This window comes from Durio zibethinus, chromosome 19 (assembly GCF_047325235.1).
Source record: "Durio zibethinus cultivar Kanyao isolate XHJ-2024 chromosome 19, ASM4732523v1, whole genome shotgun sequence".
NCBI lineage: Eukaryota > Viridiplantae > Streptophyta > Magnoliopsida > Malvales > Malvaceae > Durio > Durio zibethinus.
The window spans coordinates 10,078,150-10,088,395 of record NC_143180.1 but is presented as its reverse complement, the minus strand read 5'-3'; positions in this window follow the sequence as shown (position 1 = coordinate 10,088,395).

Sequence of the window (10,246 nt, the reverse complement as noted above, 5' to 3'; positions counted from 1 at the left end):
GTAACAAATATAAAATCCTTATATGAAACATAATCAGGTATTTAACATAGTAATTAACTTACGTTGGATTATAAGGCGCTAGAAAGTATTAGGACTATTTTTTAAGTCCTTGACCAATAAATGAGCATGAACATTTACATTTCTAACATCATAATTGATATGATTTGGGTCAATGAATCTGTATGCATTATTCATTTGTCTTTCTTTCACACTATTATAAAGAAGGCTACACGATGAAAACAATATTTAATTATCGTACCTTTATACACATATATTATAATATATTCATATTTTATATTTAAATAAAAATATAAGTTAACATCATGTATACAACAATTTCAGAAGCAAATATCTCTTTCATCTCACAAAATCTGAGAATCTTCTCTTGTCCAATATATGATCTCAAGGGTTAGTCAAATAGTCCATCCTCTAAATCAATAAAAATGATCGTGCCTCCTACTAAATGCTGAGGTGCATAATTGGATAGCGTAAGTATATTAAATTCTGCAAATGAAATGAGCAAAGGTTGAAAAACACTTAAAAAAAAGAAATTTAAAGTTTCAAACAATTAAACATAAATATCTTTAAAAAATTAGCAAAAATCATAAAATTATCAAGAATGATGATTACTAAAGAAAAGGTTTGCTCAAATGTTTGTTCCATGAATTCATTTCTTCAAATGTTGGTAAAAGACTAACCTAGGATCATATTAGTTCAAATTAATGCCAAGTGTGACTTCAAGGAAGCAATTCGTTGCTGTTGCACATCAAGTTGCTGCTGTTATTGCTTTATTATGGATATAAATTCTTTCATCTTGGAGGTGTGAGGTTTAGGTTAAGTTTTGAAATATTCTCGTGCAAAAACACAATGCATAACCCTTTAACATAATTAGGTCAATCCTTTGAACTGAAAGTTAAGGTAAAAACATTTTCACCTTCACCAATGGATATTTCACTGGCTTTAGCTTTTAAAGTAATGTTATCATAAAACACAAAATGCAGACGTCAATAAATACTATATATTTAGATGCAGAAATGGTGAAATAGCAATCGGGATATAAAAATGAAATGAGCATACCATGTTCTTAGCCATTTGTTTAATTGCTTCTTTCCCATGGGTTCTAAATTTTGACATATGAGCTTTTTTTCAAATATCCCATCTTGGTACTTCGTTGTCAGAGTTAGATGTTTCTTGAACCAATTGATTGTTACTTTTAGTATAGCTTGCAAGTGCACAGATCAAGTAATAAATAAAAATATTCCAGTATCATCTCGTTAAAGATTATAGATTGTAATGTTGGGTTGCTCTTTAAGTACCAAAATCGAAAGCCTAAAATCTTACATCTAAACAATTGAAAATTTAGGGTTGATTGTAGAATAAAGAAAAATAAAATAAAAGCAATGTGTAGACTTAGATCTCACATAACCAACTATCACTTGACAAACTAGAAACAAGAGCCAAAATAAGATCTTAAAAGAAATAAGAATTAAAGACTTGAAAACAAGAGAGAGTGTTTATAGAATTGCTTGTAGATGAAGATTGCATGAAAATAACTTGTAGAATATAAAAGAAAGTGGTAGTCAAATCTTGTAAAAAGTGAAAGAGTGCTTAAATCAAACTTGTAAATAAAAAATAATGCTTGTCAAACTTAAGAAAGGAAAATAAAATTTGAAATGCAAAAGAGATATTGAAAAAAAATACTTCTTTGATTGAAAAAGAATTGTAAAGAATAAGAGCTTTGTTATTGGCAAATATGTCATCTAAGCCAATAACTAAACTAAAAAAATAAAAAAACTAAAAACTAAAAACAAAAAGAGAGAAGGGCAATGAGGAATAGGAATATGGAATAGGGTGAATAGCCTCCTTATTTATAGTGGAGGGTTCGACCAAAGTGGTAAAGATTACAAGATGTATTTTCAATTTCAAATTCTAATGGATGAGTGCTTATCATAATCTTCATGGAGGTTGGTCGAATGTTGTCTTTTTAAGCTTGAGTTACCTTGGCTAAATGCGACTTTGGAGATGCAATCTTGGCCTATTAATCAATGCTTGATAAATTTTGATGAATTTTCCCCTTTTAGATTCGGCTAAGGCTTGGAATTTCAAGAATAATTTTATTTTTCTTCAATTATCTTGATAGTTATCTTACAAATTCTTTCCTTTAGCAAGACTCTTTATTAGATGAGCTAAAAAGCCTATCATAAGCAAAACCATTCTTGGCCTAATGTACCTAGCCTTTATTATGGTGAAAATTGTATGAAGGCTCTTTTAGAGTCTTGGCCGAATATAATAATGCTTGTAGAATTCATGCTTTTGCAAGTTACTTCCTTTTTCCATGCCTAAATGTATAAAGCCCTTATACTACACAATTGCTTCATAGCTAAGCAAAATAGTCATGCTTGGATCAAATTTCTCTTTGGCCAAACATGATGGAGTCCAAGTGAACTTGGATTTGCATGCATTCCTTCTTGGAATGAAGGTGGTCAAATACATCATAGGAAAGTCCATGTGCAATTGAAACTCTATAAATGTGGATTAAGGTGGTTTGGCTATGAGTTCCAAGATTAGGCCAAAATTGCTCCTTATATGCTTATATGCATGGCTTGTATGAAAATGATATCTATGAGCTTGAAAACCTAAAATTATGAAAATAACATGAAAAGCACCAAAAATCATCCAAAATTTAAAATTTAGCTCCATTTTTTACATATAAAAACACTATATATTAGGTGCTACCACCAGTATTAAAATATAAGTAGCCAATTTAATTATAATAGAAAACCAAGAATATAATAAATGGTAAAAAAATACTTACAAGCTCATACTTGATATTTACATATCCCTTTTTCGATGTTTGATGGTGATAAAATTTTTAGGCCCATATTTACTTTTGGACTTCTTTTATTTTTTGAAAAAAAATAAAAAATTCAATAACAACATAATAAAGATCTCACCAAAAATAATGTATTATAAAAATAAAAGAAGACTGATATGCATATGCTAAATTCATTTGATAGAAGAGCTAATACAATATTCATCCACTCTTCATCATTGATAACATCTAAATATGGTGATGAGAAATAAGTCAACAATTCAGTATTGTCAGCAAATTGTAGAATATATTTTGTTGTCAATATGCTTTTAAAGTCTATGAATTTCAATTCAGTAGATTGCAAAACAAATTTTTTATACTAAGATAAGATGTTAAAGCATTCTTAAAAGATTAAATACAAGTATGTCAATAATGACCATACTTGCATTCAATAAACAATACACATTCAAATCAAAAAGTTTGTAATTTAATATTATAACTTAGCACAACTAAATCTCATATATGCTCCTTTGAATAATCTATAACCTTCCTCTAACTTTGGTAGTAAATGGATATTGTTTATCGAATGAAATCTCTAATATTACTAGCCATCTTTGCTACACCATCTAGCACAGGTTACCCATCTGTATTAAAGTCAACATGCATTTTATTTTCAGCCTTTAACTAACATACCACATCCCCTAACTTTTCCTTTTTTTTTACGAGAATGTGTCAACATGTTCGAGAGAGAATGACATATGTTCTTCAAAAGTCATAATATCAACAAATCTATATAAAAGTTAAATTAAAATTACATTAACATATCACCAAGCAAATTACTTACAAGAATAGCTTAAAACTTATACATGTGATATTCATAATATCAATAAAATATTATGTATATCATTATACAAGTATCCACATGCTTTAAATCATTCTTAAGATATGTAATTGGTATTTATTTTTATAATAATAAATTACAACATATAAATATATAAATTCTCTCCAAAGACCTTTTAGTTTGTTGGCTCATTGTCACATGACAAAATGATAAAAATATATATAATAGATTGTAACTAAAAAGGAAAAAAAAAAAACTATTCCTTGGATGAAACTAAAATGATATATGTAAATGTCTAAATTTGAATACGTTGAAATATAACTCATGTAATTAGATTTTGACACATTATCAAAAAACTAAAATTCTTTTTCCTTTGGACTTAGTGTTATTGTCATGATTTGACCACAATGAAAGGCGTAATATAACTTATATGTTGAAAGAGACTTTACCTTTACACATTATTCAATTAACATCATGAAAAAGTAAAAAAGATTGTACAATCTTTATGAGAATTAGTTTTAAAAAAAAAAAAGAATAGCTCATTTTTACCTTAATCGATGAGACATGATGATTATGATGGTGACGGTGGTAAGGGCGACTAGGATGTGGTAAGGGCAGCTATGATGATGGTTAATGTGGCTTAGGGATTTTTAGATGGGTTTTAGGGTAAAAATGGCTTAGATAAGGTGAAACAAAAGTGGGTAGGGTTTGTTTTGTTTTTTTACTAAATAAACAGTTCGATTACTACATTTATATGCTAACAAATGCAGTAATTGGTAATTATAATTTTTCAAATTATCAAATGCTACAATAATATATTTGTAAAGCAATAAATGGTCAATATATATACATTTTAAACAATCAAATATTGCATTACTTTAGTGTATAACACAATAATTGATTAATTATATCTAATATAATGTATGTTATTTTTCTCATACATTGTATCATATTTGATTCATACTTTTATTGAATTTGATTTTGAATTGATTAATGTATCTTATACATTTTATTTGATTCATAATTGATCAATGTATCTCATACATTTTATTTAATTTGTGATACATTTTATTTGATTCAAAATTTTATTATATTTATGATACATTGCATCTAATACATGTTATTTAATTTGTCAATATTTGAATAATCAAATATTTTTCAATTGAAAAAAATTTTATCAAGTACAACGTATATAATCAATTAAACACAATAATTGATAAACATTTTTTGTCTAAGGGACAAATCAAATATTGCATTAATTTATTACAAAATGCTATAATTGATGATTTGTTACAATTTTAAATCCATCAATTACTACATTGAATTGGTTATAAACACAATTATAGATGGATTTCTTTTCAAACAATCAAAAACTTCTTTCATAACGCATGAATTTATATTGTCATTTTAAAAAAAAAAAATCAAATACTGTGTTGCATTGGTGTTTAACGCAATATTTGATAAATGTAATTGTTTGTTTACCATCAATTATTGTGTTGCATTATTTTATAATATAGTAATTGATTAATATAATTATTTTTTATATTTAGTCAATTACTGCATTCCTTTCTTTAAAAACACAAATAATTTATCATTGATACTGCATTATTTGATACTTATTTTATTAAAAATAAATGTTTTCGTTATGTAAGGAAAGACATTATAATAAAAATATAAGATTAAGTAATCTCACATTCTTATCAACCAAACACAAGAATTTAAAAACAAGATGTCATGAAAAATCACACTTTCTTATGGATCATATTTTCTACTAAAATTTAAGCTTTCACGAACCAAACGAATTTTTTTTTAAACCTATCATTTTAGCACAAGTACCATTTTACCCTTTTAATATTATAAAATTATTATTTCATCTTTTAATTAAAATTAAAATATAAATACTAAAAAATCAAAATATTGCAAATTAAAAAAATAAAAAAATCTGCAAATCAAATCCAAAAAAATCCAAATCTACAAAAGAAAAAAAAAATCCTACCACCTACCCAAAAAGTAAAAAAGCAAAGGAAAACAATAAAGAAAAAAGATCATCCTCATCAAACAAAAAAAAAATCAAATCTATAAATCAGATATAGAAAAAACCAGATTTGCACAAAAAAAAACTTGCGACCAATGCAAAAATTATGAAAAAACAACATCATATTTCATTAAGAGGAAGCTACACAAAGCATAGAAAAAAAAATGAAAAAATCAATAAAGGGTTTTGATTTAAGGCTTCGGTAGAAGGTTTCAAAGGCATTTAATTTGGTGATGAGGAGGTAGGGTTTAGAGAAAGAACATACTAAGAGTTGAGGCATTTTGAATGGAAAAGATGAATTTTTTTAGGGAAGGAAGACAATGGATTTTAGGTCAAGATTTAAGACAATTTATTGGGTTTTTGGAAAAACTAGTTGGAAAAGTGAAATGAAAAGTAAAAGAGAAAAATTTCTGTGACTTTTGGTAAGAAATCAATGACGAGGAATGACAACCTATGGTAGAAGGCATGGCAGTGCCTACAAAAACTATCAGAATCTAAGTTTATAATGAATTTTGGTTGATTGGTTAGAAAAAAAGCTTTTAGTATTAGAGAAAGAGAGGGAATATTAGAGAGAGAGAGAGAGGAAAAGGTGGAAAATGAAAAAAAAAATGAATTATTCATAAAGGTGCAAAATGCACCATTTAAGAAGTGAAAAATTTTTAACCTCAGCATAATGGGGCTACACACTAATATAATTTAAAATTGAAATATAATATATATATATATATATTAAATTGATATGTATATAATATATATATTATATTACAACATACATCAATATTTGATAAGACTGTCACATGAATGCTTATGTGGATATTTTCTTTAAGTGACATATAAGATAATTCTTTTAAAAACAAAGTAAAATAGCTTATTTTAGTTACAAATCTTAAATTTATTCAAATATAAAAAATTATTCAAATAACAATTATAAATTAAATCAATCTATAGATTTTTTTTAAAAAAAATTAAAAATTAAAAATATGAATTTATCTTCATAATGAATAATTTTATTTATTTAAAAAATCTTGCCCTAATCATTTATTTCATATTAAATTCTAATATAAATTTTAAATATAAAAAGTTTGTTTTAGTTGATTTAGATTTCACTAGCTAGATAGATATATCTCTTTTTTAAATTTAAAAATCTCAATAATGATAGTTATACCTTCATAGATCTCATATTTATTTTCTATACTTTCATATTTATTTATTTCTTTTCATTTTTCATTCATCCATTACTTTTCTTTATATTCTTTATGTGATTGTGAATTAGGTTAAAAAGGAAGTATATTAAGGATCTAAGTGACGAAGCAAAAAAAAATATATATATATATATATTTTTTTTTTTCTTTTCATGAAAGTTCATCAAAGTGCTTATTTATATAAACCTATATTCTTAGGTACAATTTTTTTTAATACAAACATGTTAAGATAGATAAAAAGTGCAAGCTTTTTTATTCTTTTGTGTTGAAATTTTTTATTAAGAGAATGGTATATTTCTTGTATATATTTATGCCTAATTTATGATTTTTTATAAGTTAAAGAAAATATTTGCTATATATATGAAATTGTCTTTCTTAAATGAATAACAAATTACTTCAAATTTGTATTTTTTTCACTGAATAATTTAAAGTTTCTTATATTATTTTTTTAGTGCGTAGAACTTCTCATATATACTGTTCTACTTTTGTGGGGATACCTTTTTTTTTTGTCTTTAATGTTGTTTTCCATACAATTCAGACACTATGATTTAATATATATTTTACATTTTATACTATTTAGATTATTACATTTTAATATTTATTATTTTCAAATAAATTAGTTCATATATAAGAAATAATTTTTAATTAAAATGAAAGAGTAATATGCTAACACAAAAACACAACTGCTAAAGTATGCCACTTAGATGTTTATGTATATCATTTATATTTTTGACATAGGATAACAATTTAATTTTAACTTTCTATGAAATATCTTATTTAATTAATTATTTGATTTTTAAAATATTTGAAAATTTAAAAATTAGGCTTATTTAAATCTTTCAAACTATGTTATTATAATTTAAATCAGATAAAATTTCTCATAACTTACGATTTTAAAATATTTTTTTAAATTTCAATTTAGATAAAAGCATGATCAAAGTTTTAAATCTTATACACCATACATATAATTTATAATTAAAGTATTTTTAAAAATATTGCATTTAACTATAACTTAAAATAGTTGGTTTAGTGAAAATATACATTACTGTTTTCTTTTAAATAGGTAAATTTTAATTTTTGTGAAAATATTTGAAACAATGCATTAAATATGAAATTTTTTAACACCATGATGTCAAATAGTATCAATATTTATTTTTTTAGTATTTTAATAGATCAAAATATTATTTTAAGTTATGTTATGTTAATAACTTTTTTTATTATTAAATTACAAGAAGAGATCAATTTACAAATTTACATCAATATAGGTGTTGTACCTTTTGTTGACTCTTTGATTAAAATAACTAAAATTAAAAATATTTTTTTAATCCAAATCAGTTATAAATTTTATTTTAATCTAAGAATACAAAACATATAATTATAAGTAGATCTTTTAAATTACGCTTTTTTACAATCCTTTAAACTTATGTATTAATGCATTGTTCTTGACACATCACTAGTGATGGATTCAAGATTTTTAATTAGAGGGGGCCAAAAATAAAATAAAATCTGTAATTATTTTTTTATTTAATGTATAATATGTTATTATGTTATCAAAAGTTATCAAAAACATATGTGAGATGTTATATTTCATATATCTACCTATAAACAATACACATAAAAATTCAATTATTAAAAAAATATAACTATTAAAAATGAAAGAAACTCAAATTCTTTTATTTAAAATTGTGCAAAAAAATCATTTTAGTCGAAGTTTCATAAAATTTTTTTTTTAATGTATAGAACAAGATTATCTTCATAAAACTCTTCTCATATTTATTACGAAATTTTGTTTTAATAAGTTTTATCATTAAAAAATATTTTTTAAGTAATAAAAATCAAAAGAGGTACAAAAGATCAATCAATATAAAACAAAAAAAAAAAAAAAACGCTTTAACTTAATCTTTCTTCACATGTTAATCTAAAATAATAAACAAAACTTGAACTTTATTAATTAATTAATTATTTTAAATTTTAAGTAATATTTTGTACAATAATATTTATTTAAGGACTAAGACATAAATGAAGTGAAATTATAATATTTTTATAATACTATAATAATAAAATAAATGTTTAACCAGTTTTTTTAACCTTATCTAATGCAAAAATTTAAATTAATAACATATATAAAATAATTTAAAGAAAACTAAAATCAAAGAATTTATTTTATTATATAAAACAATAAAGCTATTTACTTTGTAGTTTTTAAAAGAGGATTAAACTATTAAATATTAATACATTTTGCAAATTGATTAGGATTTAAGATTTGAATTTTTTTTTATTTTAAAATTTAAAGTTTTTTAATCACAAAAAATTTTTTTTTTTGAGGGGCCATCTTTATCTATTTGAGGAATCTTGTAGATTAAAAACATATCTAAATACAAGATTTCAATAATATTGAGAGGTCATGGCCCCCTCTGGCTTGTATGTAGCAAAGCCAATGCACATCACCATCAACTATTTGCTTTTATATATATATATATATATATATATATTATAAAGAAATTAAGTTAATGAATACTGTTTATAAAATTGAAATAAAAATAATGTTTTTTTCTTATATGAACATGAAAATGGATTTTTTTTTATATTTTTTATAATTTTTATGAATATTGTTCTCAAAATCTATTTAAAAATATGATACAAGTTACAATATGTTCTGAAATTAAAAAAGTTTTAATGTGATTTCACACCTGATTCCATCACTCAATTCATATAAAACATTGACATAGAATTAATTTAATTTGAAAGTCTCAAATAAATTTATTTTTAGTTTGTATAAAACGCAACAATTTTATTTGATTTTACACATCTAAAATCATTTTTTTTTTTATAGAGGCGTGATCTTTAACAACACAAAAAAAAAAAAAAAAACAAACATAGCTAATTTTTTTAGCAAATATGTAAGTTGCAAATAGAATATGAAAAGCAAAAAATTTGGAGATTAATTTATATAATAATTATCAATTCATGTATATTATTTGAACAATTAATTTATAATTTATTTTATATAAATTTGCAAGCGCATAAATATTATTTCGGATAAAAGATGAAAATTAAAGAAATTTAGTTTTACATAATAAAAACTTATTCATTTTTATCATTTTTTTTCTAAAATATATTGTTTAATATATATATATATATTTAGAATTTTGTTACTCTTTAGTTTTTTTTTTAAAAATTTAAAATTTTGTAACATCTTAGTTGGATATATAAATTATGAAAATTTAAATACAATTTGAAAAAGAATACTAATTTTTGTATATTTATACATGTTAAAAAAAAAAACAAAATTACTCATTGCATCATATGGTCGTTAAATATAAAACTTGATTTATACCCCTGGTTAATTTTTATGT